Source organism: Eumetopias jubatus, unplaced genomic scaffold (assembly GCF_037043125.1).
Source record: "Eumetopias jubatus isolate StellerSeaLion01/CBP00866 unplaced genomic scaffold, mEumJub1_p1.0 scaffold_8, whole genome shotgun sequence".
Lineage (NCBI taxonomy): Eukaryota > Metazoa > Chordata > Mammalia > Carnivora > Otariidae > Eumetopias > Eumetopias jubatus.
Window position 1 is genome coordinate 85,428,746 of NW_028274814.1, and position 16,639 is coordinate 85,445,384.

General features: G+C 38.9%; 1 protein-coding gene and 1 pseudogene across 6 annotated transcripts in view; one reads left to right on the top strand and one right to left on the bottom strand.

The window, feature by feature from the left end:
* Positions 1 to 16,639, bottom strand: part of R3HDM2 (R3H domain containing 2) — a 157,539-nt gene that overhangs the window by 68,216 nt on the left and 72,684 nt on the right. Inside the window, exon 1 of one of the 6 annotated variants that reach the window (XM_028110769.2) lies at positions 10,702 to 10,826. The exons of the other annotated variants lie outside the window; for them this stretch is intronic. The gene's annotated coding sequence lies outside the window, so the exon portion shown is untranslated. Of the gene's footprint in view, positions 1 to 10,701; positions 10,827 to 16,639 lie in introns of those variants that run through there. 6 annotated transcript variants of the gene reach the window in all.
* LOC114214915 (heterogeneous nuclear ribonucleoprotein A3 pseudogene) lies at positions 9,015 to 10,018 on the top strand (annotated as a pseudogene).

Below are 16,639 nucleotides of genomic sequence, written 5' to 3' on the forward strand. Positions count from 1 at the left end.
CCGGGAGCCCGATGCGGGGCTCAATCCCAGGACCCTGGGATCATTACCTGAGCTGAAGGCAGACGTCTAACGACTGAGCCACCCAGGCGCCCCAATATTTTATATTTTTTTAAAGATTTTATTTATTTTATTTGACAGAGAGAGAGAGAGAGAGACAGCGAGAGAGGGAACACAAGCAGGGGGAGTGGGAGAGGGAGAAGCAGGCTCCCCACGGAGCAGGGAGTCCAATGCAGGGCTCGATCCCAGGACTCTGGGATCATGACCCTAGCTGAAGGCAGACACTTAACGACTGAGCCACCCAGGCACCCCTAAAAGAACAATTTAAAGTGCTGAAAGGAAACACAGCTTTCTATATCCAGAGGAAATATCCTTTTTTTTTTTTTTAAGATTTTATTTATTTGACAGAGACACAGCAAGAAAGGGGAACACAAGCAGGGGGAGTGGGAGAGAGAGAAGCAGGCCTCCTGCCAAGCAGGGAGCCCAAAGCAGAGCCCAATCCCAGGACCCCAGGATCATGACCTGAGCCGAATGCAGATGCCTAATGGCTAAGCCACCCAGGCGCCCCCAGAGGAAATATCCTTGAGGAATGAAGATGACACGACATTCTCAGATAAAGGAAAACCAAGAGAATTCACTGCTAACAGACCTATTCTAAAATAAGAGCCAAAAAACGTTCTTCAGAAAGATGGGAAATAATACAACTAATCTTGGAACACCAGGAACAAAGAAAGAAAAATATAAATGCTAAATATCTGGTTACTATAATATATTATTCTCCTCCTCTTGAGTTCTTTGAAATGTCTGATGTTTGCAAACAAAAAATTGTAGGATGATCTCAAGGAATTTTCACTGTATGTCGATAAATAATAGATAAGACAACTACAATATTAAGGGGGGATAGGACAGGAACCTATATGGTGGTAAGGTTTCAACATTCTACCTAAATTGGCCAAGTATTAATTCTAAGTAGACCATTAAAAGTTAGGTGTGTATATTGAAAAAAAGAGAGAGATCCTTACACAGCCAATAAAATCTACATAAAAACGTATAGCCAAAACTTAATAGATAAAATTAAACGATTAAAATGGAATATCACAAAATGTTCAAATGATTCAAAAGGCAGGAAACGGATACCATCAGAGGACTAAAAATAGGAAGAACAAAGAAAAAAACAATAAGACAGTAGGCTTAATGCTACAGATATCAATAATTACATTAAATGTAAATGGTCTAAAAATGCCAATTAAAAGACAGGTTGTTCAGGGGCACTTGAGTGGCTCAGTTGGTTAGGTGTCTGCCTTTGGCTCAGGTCATGATCCCAGGGTCCTGGGATCAAGCCCCAGCTCAGGCTTCCTACTCACTGGGGAGCCTACCTCTCCCCTTCCCTCTGCCCCCTCATGCCCACGCTCATGCATGGGCTCTCTCCCTCTCAAAATCTTTAAAAAAAAAAGTTGTTCAAATATATCAGAAACTTCAAATATGATTTATACTTAGGCAGATTGAAGGCAAATAGAATAAACTACTTGGTATGGTACTTTAAGAGTGGATACATGACTTTACATATGAGTCAAAACCCACAGAAGGGTGCCTGGGTGGCTCAGTCAGTTAAGCATTTGCCTTCAGCTCCGGTTGTGATCCCAGGGTCCTGGCATTGAGCCCCACAGCAAGCTCCCTGCTCAGTAGGGAGTCTGCTTCTCCCTCTCCCTCTGCCCCTCCCCCACTCACATTCTTGTTCGCTCTCAAATCTTTTCTAAAAATTAAAATAATAAATAAAATCTTAAAAAAAAAAGACTGATGCCTTCCCCCTAAAATGAGAAACAAGACAAGGTTGTCCACTGTAAACCATTACTATTCAACATCATAGTGAAAGCCCTAGCCAGTACAATAAGCAAAGAGAAAGAAATAAAAGGCATACAGATTGGCGAAGAAGAAATAAAAACTGTTTTTCTTCACAGACAATAAAATTGCATACATATAAAATACTAAGGAACCACCCCCCACCCCCAGAAAACCCTAGAACTAGTAAATCTGTTTAGCAAGATTGTAGGACATAAATTCAACACTGCCAAATCAAATTTCCCCAAACTGATCTATAGATTTGGTACAATTCTAATTCAAAATCCCAGTAGGATTTTTTTGTAGATATGACAAATTAACTCTAATATTTATATGGAGAAGCAAAAAAGCAAAATAACCAAAATAATTTTGAAGAATAATTTGTTGAAATCAGAGTACCCAATATTAAGACTTACTATAAAGTTACAATAATCAAGACAGTATAGAATCAGTGATGGGAAGGAACATAGATCAGTGGAATAGAAATCCAGAAATCCAGGGGTGCCTGGGTGGCTCAGTCATTAAGTGTCTGTCTTCGGCTCAGGTCACGATCCCAGGGTCCTGCGATCAAGCCCTGCATCAGGCTCTGTGCTAGGCGGGAGGCCTACTTCTCCCTCTCCCACTTCCCTTGCTTGTGTTCCTGCTCTCACTATCTCTCTGTCAAATAAATAAATAAAATCTTAAAAAAAAAAAAAGAAATCCAGAAATCCATATAAATATACCAACTGATTTATTTTACAAAGGTACAAAAACAATTTAATGGAGAGAAGACAATCTTTTTACAAATGGCATAAAGGGGCGCCTGGGTGGCTCAGTTGGTTAAGCGACTGCCTTCGGCTCAGGTCATGATCCTGGAATCCCGGGATCGAGTCCCACATCGGGCTCCCTGCTCAGCAGGGAGTCTGCTTCTCCCTCTGACCCTCTTCCCTCTCGTGCTATTTCTCATTCTCTCTCTCTCAAATAAATAAATAAAATCTTTAAAAAAAAATCCTATTAAAAAAAAACACAACAAATGGCATAGAGGTGGCGCCTGGGTGGCTCAGTTGTTAAGCGTCTGCCTTCGGCTCAGGTCATGATCCCAGGGTCCTGGGATCGAGCTCCACATCGGGCTCCCTGCTCCGCGGGAAGCCTGCTTCTCCCTCTCCCATTCCCCCTGCTTGTGTTCCCTCTCTGGCTGTGTCTCTCTCTGTCAAATAAATAAACAAAATCTTAAAAAAAAAAAAATGGCATAGAAACCACTGGACATCCATATACAAAAATAAATGAGTATCAACCTAAACCTTACACAAATAGATTGTTGGTCTCAATGTAAAATGTCAAACTATAAAATGTTTGGAAGAAAACAAAGGAGTAAACCTTTGTCACCTGGGATTAGGCAGAGTTCTTTCCTTTTTTAAAAGATTTTATCTATTTGAGAGAGAGAGAGAGGGAGAGAGAGAGGGAGAAACAGACTCTCTGCTGAGCCGGAATCCTGACGTGTAGTATAGTTTAAACAAAAACAGTAGAATGTTGGGGTGCCTGGGTGGCTCAGTCGTTAAGCGCTGCCTTTGGCTCATGATCCCAGGGTTTTGGGATCGAGCCCTACATCGGGCTCCCTGCTCGGCGGGAAGTCTGCTTCTCCCTCTCCCACTCCCCCTGACTGTGTTCCCTCTCTCGCTGTCTCACTGTCTCTCTGTCAAAATAAATAAACTCTTAAAAAAAAATAGAATGTTGATGATTACTGAAGGGTACACGGGGTAGATTCATTATAATATTGTATTTACTTGGCATTTTTGAAATTTTTTTCATCTAAAAAAAGAAAAAAGGCCAGGAGAACCAGCAAAGGAAACTAAGAAGGAACGGCAAGTGAAAAAGGAAAGTGTAATGTCTTGGAAGCCAAGTGAAAAAAACATACAGAGGAAAAGGCAAAAACAATGTCAAATACTTGATAGGTCAGTAAGATGAGAATTTGCAACCAATTATAGGATTTAGGAATAGAGAGCAGTGGTGGTAAAAGCCTAAATGAAGTGGGTTCAAGAGAGAAAAAGGGAGAGAAATTGGTGATAGCAAGAATAGATAACTCTTTCAAATAATTTTGCTGTAAAGAGAAATGAGGTGGTAGCCAGGGCTGGATCAAGAGCTGGAGAGAGGATCAAGAAGGGGATAAGATGGGACAGACTGTAATATATCTGAGTCCTGATGTTCTGTCACAAAATTATTCTCTTAAAGAATCATTAGCTAAATCCATATAAAGTAATGTTAAGACCCCCAAGTCACACTAAGTGATAAAAGCAAGTTGCATTTGCCAAAATCTTTTTGAGTACTTTTTATGGCCTAGTTACTATTCTATGCATTTTAAAATGCAAATTTTCATTGAAATCTCATTCTTCAATAATCACAAATAGTAAAACATTTGTATATAAAAATGTTCACAAACATTATTTATAATAGAGAAAAATCTGGGAATAAATAGCCAATAGGAATAATTAAACTGATGACAAATTCAAACAAATGAACGGAAAGTTATTTTCATGATGTGTTTATAAATTTTTTTAATGACAAGGGAATGATTTGTGATAGTCCAGACAAAAATCTTATGCAAAACTATATATACATTATGATATTAACTATATCTATGAAAAGATAATAGATTAAAAATATAACAAAAATTTAACAAGTATCTCTCTTAGGAATGAGATTACAGGTGATATTTATTTTCTTCTTTATATAGTTTTACTCATCCGCATTTTCTAAAATGTCTTTATTTTTTTTTTAAGATTTTATTTATTTTTGCAAGAGCGGGGGGGAGGGGCAGAGGGAAAAGCAGGGAGCCTGATGCAGGGCTCAATCCCAGAACCCTGGAACCATGACCTGAGTCAAATACAGATGCTTAACTGACTGAGCCACCCAGGTGCCATAAAATGTCTTTAATATCCACATATGGATTATCAGATATTTTTTAATGTTTTTTTTAAGATTTTATTTATTTATTTGAGAGAGAGAGAATGAGAGACAGAGAGCACAAGAAGGAAGAGGGTCAGAGGGAGAAGCAGACTCCCTGCTGAGCAGGGAGCCTGATGCGGGACTCGATCCAGGGACTCCAGGATTATGACCTGAGCCGAAGGCAGTCGCTTAACCAACTGAGCCACCCAGGTGCCCTGGATTATCAGATATTTTTAAAATAGTCATTCTCATACTGAACTACATAAACTAAGAGATGACAATAATGAGAAAAATAGGCAACTAGGAATTTTCAGGTCCCTCCATGCTTAGTATATGGAGGCTTAACTGTGAGCTTTACAACAAACAAAACCTTGAAAATTGAACTTAGGGTTAACTAAGAATATTAGCTATTCGCTGGGTCACATTACTAGGATGTGTTCAGACCTTCAGAACTGCAAGCAAAGCAAGTCAATAAGTTTTAAAATACAAAGTATCATATTTCCAATAAAAGTCCTCTAGTTCTTCCAGATTGCATCACATAAAAATTCAACCACAGCATCCCCAAATAAACACTAAGGATATCTCTGGCTCTTACAATTTGTTCAACCAAAAAGAAGTTTAAATGCATGGACTCTGGGTCCATATTCCACAATTATAAGAAACGATACCTTGAAGACAATTGGTAACCAAACATTAACTAGATTTTGTGGTTTTTTTTTTTTTAAGATTTTATTTATTTATTTGACAGAGAGAGACACAGCGAAAATGGGAACACAAGCGGGGGGAGTGGGAGAGGGAGAAGCAGGCTTCCAGCAGAGCAGGGAGCCCGATGCGGGGCTAGATCCCAGGACCCTGGGACCATGACCCAAGCTGAAGGCAGAGACACTTAACGACTGAGCCACCCGGGCGTCCCATGAACTAGGTTTTGAACATTAAGTATTACTGTTAATTTTGTGAAATATGAAAAGGTCACAGTGGTTTTTTTAAAAGTCCTTATTAGTTTTAGATGCATCCTGATTTGCAGGTGAAATGACGTATGTGGATTTGCTTTAAAATATTCCAACTTCAATAACAACAATAACAAAAAAGTGTGGGGGGAGATTGTGTTGAAACTGGATAGTGGATTCATGGTGGTTCATTAGGCTATTCTCTATTGTATTTATGTTTAAATCTTCCATAAGAAAATTTCTCAATAGTTTACATGAGTGGGGATGATGAGGCTTTAAATTTCCAAGACATTTCCCACAACTGGATGGCAAATAATACGACATCAAATGTCCAAAAATACAAAAATGAGATACAGAAAAGGAAGCTGCTGGTGATTCTGACAGGTAAACGTGCTTATGCAGTGAATAAGACATTCTCTGAATTAAGTCACAACTAAGACTAAAACACGGGCGCCTGGGTGGCTCAGATGGTTAAGCGTCTGCCTTTGGCTCAGGTCATGATCCTGGAGTCCTGGGATCGAGTCCCGCATCGGGCTCCCTGCCCCTTGGGAGCCTGCTTCTCCCTCTGCTTCTCTCTCTCTCATGATCCTGGAGTCCTGGGATCGAGTCCCACATCGGGCTCCCTGCTCCTTGGGAGCCTGCTTCTCCCTCTGCCTTTCTCTCTCTCTCATGAATAAATAAATAAAATCTTAAAAAAAAAAGACTAAAACACAACAATAGCATTCATTTATAACAACAGGACTAAAAAGAAACAGTAAGTGAGGTCTGTGGATGGTGAATACTGAGGGAGTATGTGCTGTTTCTGCAGCACAAAGCAGAATTCAGATAAAGAAAATGTCAGTATTTCATTGTAGCACAACTTTTTACTACTCGATAAGAGATTTTCCTTGACGTAAAGCACAAGGACTAACAGTGACTGATTTGCTGGCTTTCTACTCACTAATTGTGTAACTGGCAAACAGCTCTACCTCTTTAAACCTGATCTATAAAATGGGGATAATGACGTGCCTTGCAAGATATTATAAAAATTAGAAACAAATTGCTGGCACAAAACATGCAACTTAGTAAGCTGCAGCTAGTATTATTACTACTGAGTTTAACAGGAAAAAAGAATATCCATTAGAGTCAGGAATGATAAAAGGAAGCGCACCATCACTGCCTCTATTCAATATTAAATTGGAGGGCTTAGACAAAAGAAGTAGGATGCAAAAAAGGAAAAGAACTAGAAAGCAAGACAAAACTGTTCTAAATTTGGTAATGACCCTGTAGAATCCAAGAAAATCTAAGGACTAACCATTTAGCAGCAAAAAGAGCTCAGCTGAAATGAAAATCAATGTATTAAATTAAGGGTGTATCTATATTCTAACAAAAATAGAAAAAGGGAACCCATATACAATAACAACCGATACTGCCTAGAGACAAATCAAACAAAAGAAAAAGATCTTTAATGAAAAGGTTATAAAACGCTATTGAAGGATGTTAAAAACCCAAACAAATGGAGTTAGAGAAAATACCTCTGGCTATAAGACTCAATACTGCAAAAAAGCCAGGTCGCTCCATGTTAATCTAAAAATTCAATGCAATTTATAATAAAAATGTCAATGGAGTCTTAATAAAATGAACAGGTGGAGATTGACCTACTAGTAGAGGCTTCTTACATAGTAATTAAGACATGTGGAATGAATACTGACTGATTATTTGATGAAAGGTGAAATAAAACAGGGTCGCTTCTGTCAAGGGGTTTTAAAATGGCCCAGGGGGCCATTTAGGAGATGGACCTTATCATGTCCTCACCAGGTGGAACCATGAACTTTGAACTAAAACAAACTGTAAATATTCTAAGGACTCAGCCCAAACACCTGCAACTAGGTACAGTAAGAGATTCTGTTTACTGAAAGCCTTAAGAACCAATTATTTTCAGCCAAAATTAGTTTTCTGCCACCAACACCAAACGAAATTCTTTGTAAACAATATATAAAAGCATTCCCTTTTGTCTTTATAAACTTTTTTTTTAAGGTTTTATTTATTTATTTGACAGACACAGTGAGAGAGGGAACACAAGCAGGGGGAGTGAGAAAGGGAGAACCAGGCTTCCTGCTGAGCAGGGAGCCCGATGTGGGGCTCAATCCCAGAACCCTGGGATCATGACCTGAGCCAAAGGCAGACGCTTAACGACTGAGCCACCCAGGTGCCCCTGTCTTTATAAACTCTTGATTTTTGGGTTCCCTAAGGGGGGACTATTTGGGTTGCTGCCCAAATGTGTATTCCCCAAACTGCCATTCTGAGACTCCAAATAAATGCTTTTGTTTTTATTAAAAAAAAAAAAAAGTGGAAATTGAGCAGACCAATGGAAAAGAATAGAGATCATAGAACCCACACATATCCAAAAACTTGATCACATTAGGAGACATAATTCATACTCAATTAACAAATGTTTTAGAGCGACTCGTTCTCTATACAGAAAAAAAGTCAGAGCCCCACACAAACGTAAATTCCATATGGATTAAAAACCTACATTTGAAAAGAAAATGCTTAAAATTTCAGAAGCAAATATGCAAGACTCTTTATGACCTCAGCATAATGAAGGACTTATTAGATAAGAACCAGAAGCAGAAACCAGAATAAAAAAAGATTGTAACTTTTGATGACTTTAAAATTTATAATTTAAAACTCAAAACTTCTATACAGTAAAAAATACAGGGTCCTGGAATGAGCCCTGCATCAGGCTCCCTGCTCTGCCTCTCCCTCTGCCCCCCCAATAAATAAAAATCTGTAAAAAAAAATTGTTAAGTTAAAATATAAGCTAGAGGGCGCCTGGGTGGCTCAGTCGTTAAGCATCTGCCTTCAGCTCAGGTCATGATCCCAGGGTCCTGGGATCGAGCCCCACATCGGGCTCCCTGCTCCACGGGAAGCCTGCTTCTCCCTCTCCCACTCCCCCTGCTTGTGTTCCTGTTCTCGCTGTCTGTCAAATAAATAAAATCTTAAAAAAATAAATAAATAAAATATAAGCTACAGATTGGGAAAAAAATTTATTTGAAACATACATATATGACAAATAATTGGTACCCGATATATACAAATAATTATAAAACAAAAAGATAACTCAATAGAAAAGTTGGCAAAGACTCGAAAGTAGAAACCCAAAAGGCCAATAATAAAAGAAGCTTATCTTCTACTAGTAATTAGGAAAATGCAAATTAAGATGGGAAATACCAGGTCACACCCAACAGACTATAAAAAAATTTAAGGGGTCTCTTCCTCTTGCTCCCATATTGAACTCGAGTTGGAAGAGGCGAGTCAGGCCTCAAAATGGAGGGCCACGATCCAAAGGAACCAGAGCAGTTATTGGTAGTTTGAGCTTTGAAACTACAGATGATAGTTTTAGAGAACATTCTGAAAAATGGGGTACACTTACAGATTGTGTGGTGATGAGAGACCCCCAAACAAAACGTTCTAGGGGTTTTGGTTTTGTGACTTCCTCTTGTGTTGAAAAGGTGGATGCAGCAATGTGTGCCCGACCACACAGGGTTGATGGGCGTGTGGTGGAACCAAAAAGAGCTGTTTCTAGAGAAGATTCTAATGGTGAAGAAAATCTTTGTTGGTAGTATTAAAGAAGATACAGAACAATATAATTTGAGAGATTACTTTGAAAAGCATGGCAAGACTGAAACCACAGAAGTTATGAAATACAGGCAGAGTGGAAAAAAGAGAGGATTTGCTTTTGTAACTTCTGATGATTATGATACAGTTGATAAAATTGTTGTTCAGAAATACCACACTATTAATGGGTGTAACTGTGAAGTGAAAAAGGCCCTTTCTAAACAAGAAATGCAGTCTGCTGGATCACAAAGAGATCATGGAGGTGGATCTGGCAACTTCATGGGTCATGGAGGAAACTTTGGTGGAAGAGGAGGTTATGGTGGTGGAGGTGGTGGCAGCAGAGGTAGTTATGGAGGAGGTGATGGTGGATATAATGGATTTGGAGGTGATGGTGGCAACTACAGTGGTGGTCCTGGGTATAGTAGTAGAGGAAGCTATGGTGGTGGTGGACCAGGATATGGAAACCAAGGATGTGGAGAGGAGGTGGTGGTGGAGGATATGACGGTTACAATGAAGGAGGAAATTTTGGAGGTGGTAACTATGGTGATGGTGGGAACTATAATGATTTTGGAAATTATAGTGGACAACAGCAATCAAATTATGGACCCATGAAGGGGAGCAGTTTTGGTGGAAGAAGCCTGGGCAGTCCCTATGGTGGTGGTTATGGATCCGGTGGTGAAGTGGTGGATATGGTAGCAGAAGGTTCTAAAAAAAATTCAGAAGAACAGGGCTACAGTTCTTAGCAGGAGAGAGAGCTAGGAGTTGTCAGGAAAGCTGCAGGTAACTTTGAGGCAGTCATCCTAAATGCATTAGAGGAACTGTAAAAATCTGCCACAGAAGGAACGATGATCCATAGTCAGAATAGTTACTGCAGCTTAAACTGGAAACCCTTCTTGTTCAGGACTGTCATAGCCACAGTTTGCAAAAAGTGCAGCTATTGATTAATGCAATGTAGTGTCAGTTACATGTACATTCCTGAGGTCTTTCATCTGTTGTAGCTTTGTCTTTGTCTTTTCATTACATCAGGCATATTGCCCTGTAAATTGTGGTAGTGGTACCAGGAATAAAAAATTAAGGAATTTTTAACTTAAAAAAAATTTAAGGGGCGCCTGGGTGGCTCAGTCCATTAAGCATCTGCCTTCAGCTCGGGTCATGATCCTGGGATCGAGCACCACGGTGGGCTCCCTGCTCAGTGGGTACTCTGCTTCTCCCTCTGCCCCTCACCCCCTGCTCATGCTTGCTCTCTCTCTCTCTAGCAAAAATAAATAAAATCTTAAAAAATTAAAAAAATTACAGCTTTACAACACTGCATACTGGTATGCCAATACATTGTTCATTTTTGTTGCTGAGCACTACACCATTGTATAAATAAACCACAATTTATTTATCTACTTACTGTTAATATCCGGGTTATCTGGGTTTCCAATTTTTAGCTATTACAAATAGAGCTGGTATAAACATTCACGTACAAGTCCTGATGTGGACATATGGATCCATTTCAGAGGTGAAACGGCTGTGTCACTATGATAAATGTATGTTTAATTAAAAAAAAAAAGCAAACTGTTTCAAAGTGGTTTCACCATCTTACATTCCTATCAGTAATATATGAACTCCCGCAGCTCCACCTCCTCAACTAGCATTTGATTTCATCACACTTTTTCAAGATCAGCCATGCTAAATAGTTGTGTAGCAGTACCTTATGATTTTCATTTGCATTTCCCTAATAACTGATGTTGAACATCTTTGCCAACCCCATATCTTCTTTAGCGAAGAGTCTGTTCACATCTCTTCCCCATTTTTAAACCAGGTTGTCTTCTTATTGTTGAATTATGGCATTCTTCATATATCCCACACTCAAATATTTCCTTAAACTTCTATTTTCTGCTAGGCTTTCTTTTTTTTTTTAAAGAGTAAATAAGCTCTATGCCCAACATGGGGTTTGAACTCATGACCCTGAGATCAACAGTCACATGCTCCACTGACTGAGCCAACCAGGCACCCCTACTCTGTCTTTAAAAGAGAAATTTTATTTTGATGAAATAATTTTTTTTCTTTTATTTTTTTTTTTAAAGATTTTATTTATTTATTTGAGAGAGAGAATAAGAGATAGAAAGCACGAGAAGGAAGAGGGTCAGAGGGAGAAGCAGACTCCCTGCTGAGCAGGGAGCCCGATGCGGGACTCGATCCCGGGACTCCAGGATCATGACCTGAGCCGAAGGCAGTCGCTTAACCAACTGAGCCACCCAGGCGCCCAATTTTTTTTCTTTTATATTTTGTGCTTTTTGTGTTTAACTTATGAAATCTTTCCTAATCTATGATCACAATGATTTTCGCAGACGTTTTCTTCTAGAATTTAATTTTAGCCCTTACATGTAAGTCCATGATCCATCTGAGTTAATTTTTGATGATATGAAGTAAGGTTGGAGGGTTTTTTGTTGTTTTTTTAATGTGGTGAAGGACAGCAGAATTTGCCACCTCACATATGCATAGGATTACTTTGAGCAGAATGAAATTAAGAAGTAGATAAAAGAAAAGCTCTCTGCCCTCCATTTGCCTAAAAGCAGGACATAAATTTACAAAGGTATCCTCCTTTCCTCTTCACTATGATTTAAGGACAAAAGTTAATCATAGGAGACGAAACCTTATCAGCCTGGAGATGGCACCAGAGGGTTCTACGTAACAAACTTTACTAGCTAGTCTTTATCTACCATTAGTTTCACATATATTGCCTTCCCACAATTTGCCACCCCTAGACACTCAAGGTCCTTTTCCTTTGTCTTATCACTTCTCTAAAAATTTGTTAGGATGCTACCTATATAACTTTATTTTTTTTTAAGATTTTATTTATTCATTTGAGAGAGAGAGAGACTGAGCACAAGCAGGGGGAGAGGCAGAGGGAGAGGGAAAAGCAAACCCCCTGCTGAGCTGGGAGCCCAACATGGGGATCAATCCCAGGACCTCGAGATCATGACCTGAGCTGAAGGCAGACGCTCAACCATCTGACCACCCAAGCACCCTATATAACCTAACTTCTAAACAGACCTTTGAGTTACTCAACCAGGCATTTCTCTCATATATATATGAAATATATATGTCAACAAACTTGTTTTTCTTTTGTTAATCTGTCTCGTTATAGAGACCCAACTGGGAACCTAGAAGAATAGAATGAAAAAAGATTTTTCTTCCTCTGTAATGTTTATCTGATTAAGAACCACTTATTAAAGTTTTCCTTTCCCCGCTTAAATGCCTTGAGATAATCATGTTCCTTTCTTTTCTAGTCTGTTAATACGTGTGAATTATACTGTTTGAATTTTGAAAGCTGAACCAACCTTGAATTGTTGAGATAAACCCTACTTGGTCATGATGTAGTCTTTTATAGAAATTACTGATTTCAGGGCGCCTGGGTGGCTTAGTTGGTTAAGCATCTGCCGTCAGCTCAGGTCATGATCCTGGGGTCCTGGGATGGAGTCCCACATCGGGCTCCTTGGCTCTGCAGGGAGCCTGCTTCTCCCTCTCCTCCCCACTTGTGCTCTTACTATCTCTGTCTCTCTCTCTCAATGAATGAAATCTAAAAAAAAAAATTAAAAAAAAGAAATTAATGATTTCAATTTACTAAAATTTTGTTAAAGATTTTTGCATCTGTGTTCATACTGAGTATTAGCATGTCATTTTCTTATGTCTTTGGTTTTGGTGTTAGGTAAGGTTGGGCTCATAAAATGAGTGGGGAAGTGTTCCCTCCTCTTCTAAGTTCTTCAAAAGTTTATGTAAAAATGGTACATTAATTCTTCCTTAAACTGTTGGTAGACTTCAGGAGTTAAGCCATCTAAGCCTGGAGTTTCCTCTGTGGGAAAGTTTTAAACTACAATTGAATTTATCTGATAGATATAGACCTACTCTGGTTATCTGTTGCTTTTTGATTGAGCTTTATCACAGTTTGTGTCTTTCAAAGATCTTGTGCATTTAATGTAAATTGTCAAATTTACTGGCATAGAATGGTTTGTGGTACTTATCTTTATAATGGCTGTAGAATCATCATTCATGTCCTATTTCTCATTCCTGATACCAGTAATGTATTCTCTCTTCCTTGTCTAAACCTGGCTAAAAGTTCATCAATTTTGTTAATCATTTTAAAGAACCAGCTTTGTGGGGCACCTGGTTGGCTCAGTCGGTAAAGCATGAGGCTCTTGGGGGGCAGGGGGGAGTCGTGAGTTCAAGTCCCATGTTGTGTGTAAAGCTTAGGGAGGAAAGGAGGAAGAGAGAGAAAGAGGAAGAAAGAGAGAGAAAGATGAGACTCCTGGGTGGCTCAGTTGGTTAAGTGTCTGCCTTCGGCTCGGGTCATGATCCCGGAGTACTCGGATCTAGCCCCGTGTCAGGCTCCCTGCTCAGCAGGAAGCCTGCTTCTCCCTCTCCCTCTGCCACTCCCCTGCTTGTGCTCTCTCTCTCTGTCAAATAAATAAATAAAATCTTAAAAAAAAAAAAAAAGGAAAGAGAGAGAAAGAAGGGAAATCAGCTTTTGGTTTCACTGATAATATCTACTATTTTTCTGCTTCTTAATTCAATGATTTTTGCTCTGATCTTCACAGTTTCCTTTCCTCTCCTTATGTGGACTTAAGTCCCCTTTTCTTTTTCTCATTTCTTAAAGTGGAAGCTTAGGTCAATAATTTGAAATCTTTCTACTTCTAATATATGCATTTAATGTTATAAATTTCCTTTGTAATGTTATATATTTCCTTTTAAGTAGTGCATTAACTGAATCCCACAAATTCTGCTATGTCATGTTCATTCTCATTCTTTAAAAAAAATTTTTCTTATTTTCTTATTCTTTGACCAATGTCTAATACAGATTATGTTTAATTTCCAAATATTTGGGAGTTTTCAGATATTTTTCTGTTACTGATTACTAATGTAATCCCTTTATGATAAAAGAACATACTTTGTGGGGCACCTGGGTGGCTCAGGCATTAAGCATCTGCCTTCGGCTCAGGACATGATCCCACGATCCAGGGATCGAGCCCCACATCGGGCTCCCTGTTTGGCAGGAAGCCTGCCTCTCCCTCTCCCACTTCCCCTGCTTGTGTTCGTTCCCTCTCTCACTGTCTCTCTCTGTCAAATAAATAAATAAAATCTTAAAACTGTAAAATTTAAAACTTCCTGAAATTTCTTTTATGGCCCAGAATATGGTCCATCTTGGTTAATATTCTATGACCACTAGCAAAGAATACTATCATACCATTGTTGGGTAGAGTGGTCAGCAAATGTCAACAAGGTCAAGTTATTTACTGATTTTTTGTCCAATTGTTCAATCAAATATTGAGAAAGTACCGTTGAGATCTCCTACTATACTGAGTTCTCTATTTCTTTCAGTTTTATTACTTTTTGCTTCATAAATCTTGAAGTTCTGTTATTAAATGCACGAACACTTATGATTGTTAGTCTTCTTAAAGAACTGATCCCATTTTCATCATGAAATCACCCTCCATATCCATGGTACTACCCCTTGCTGTGAAATCTTTGTCTAATATTCTAATATTAATATAGTAACTCCTGCTTTCTTCTGATTAGTGTTCCCATAGTATATCTTTTTCCCTCCTTGTACTTTTAGTCGATCTGTGTCTTTAAATGTACTTAATGTGGGTTTCTTGTAAATAGCACCATAACTAGGTCTTGCTTTTAAGTGCAATCTGACAATTTCCACCTATTAATTGTAGTGTTTAGATCATTTGCATTTAATGTGATTATTTATATGGTTGGATTTAAGTCAACCATCTTGCTATTTGATTTCTACTTGTCCAATCTGTTCATCTTACCCTTTCTGGATGTCTTTTAGATTAATTAAGCATTTTCTGATTCAATTATCTCTTTTCATGGGCTTATTAATTATACCTCTTTGCTTTTTTTTTAAGTGGCTTCTTTAGGATTTAAGGTATAAATCTTTAACATATCACAGTCTATCTTCAAATAATATACCATTTTGCATACACTGTAAGAACTTTAGAATGGGGCGCCTGGGTGGCTCAGTCGGTTAAGCATCTGCCTTTGGCTCAGGTCATAATCCTGGGATCAAGCCCCACATCGGGATCCCTGCTCAGCAGGGAGTCTGCTTATCTCTCTCTGTCTGTCCCTCCCCACCGCTTGTGCTCTCTCCCTCTCAAATAAATAGAATCTTAAAAAAAATAAAAATTAAATTAAATTTAAAAAAGAACTTTAGAATAGTATACTTCCATTTCACCTCTCCCAACCTTCGGGGCAATTTTGTCATACATCTTACTTCTATACATCTTATAAATCCCACAATACAGTTTTATTATTTTTGTTTTAAACAGTTATCTTTTTAAATGGCTTTTTCCGGATAAAAGAACTAGTAATAGTTTCTATACAGACTTTTTTTTTTTAAGACGTTTTTTATTTATTTATTTGACAGACAGAGAGCACAAGTAGGCAGAGAGGCAGGCAGAGGGGCAGGCAGAGGGAAAGGGAGAAGCAGGCTTTCTGCTGAGCAGGGAGCCCGATGCGGGGCTCGATCCCAGGACCCTGGGATCATGACCTGAGCCAAAGGTAGACGCTTAACCGACTGAGCCACCCAGGCGCCCCATAGACTTCTTTCTTTAAGATTTATTTATTTATTTTAGAGAGGGGTGGGGCAGAGGGAGAGAGTCTTAAGCAGACTCCATGCTGAGTGCAGAGTCTGACTCCAGACTTGATCTCACAACCCTGAGATCATGACCTGAACCAAAAGCAAAAGCTTAACGCTTAACCAACTGCACCACCCAGGCGCCCCCTACATAGATTTGATTCTCTTCATTTTTTAATGTAGATCTAAGTTTCCATCTGATATAATTTTCTCCTGCAATTAACATTTCTTGTAGTCGTAGCTTGTGATTAATTCTATTAACTCTTGTATATTTTAAAAGGCTTTATTTCATCTTTATTATTTTTACTGTGATAAAATTCATATACCATATAATTCACCCATTTGAAGTCCACAATTCTCTGGCTTTTAGTGTATTCAGAGTTGTGCTTCCATCAAAATCAATTTTAGAACATTTTCATCACCCTTAAAAGATACCCTATACCTATTAGCAATAACTCCCCATTTTCTCCCAATCCTCAGTCATAAGCAACCATACATGTACTTTCTGACCCTAGAGATTTGCCCATTCTGCACATTTTCCTCTTCAGTTTTTTTTTAAAGATTTTATTTATTTATTCGACAGAAAGAGACACAGTGAGAGAGGGAACACAAGCAGGTGGAGTGGGAGAGGGAGAAGCAGGCTTCCCGGCCGAGCAGGGAGCCTGATGCGGGGCTCGATCCCAGGACCCTGAGATCATGACCT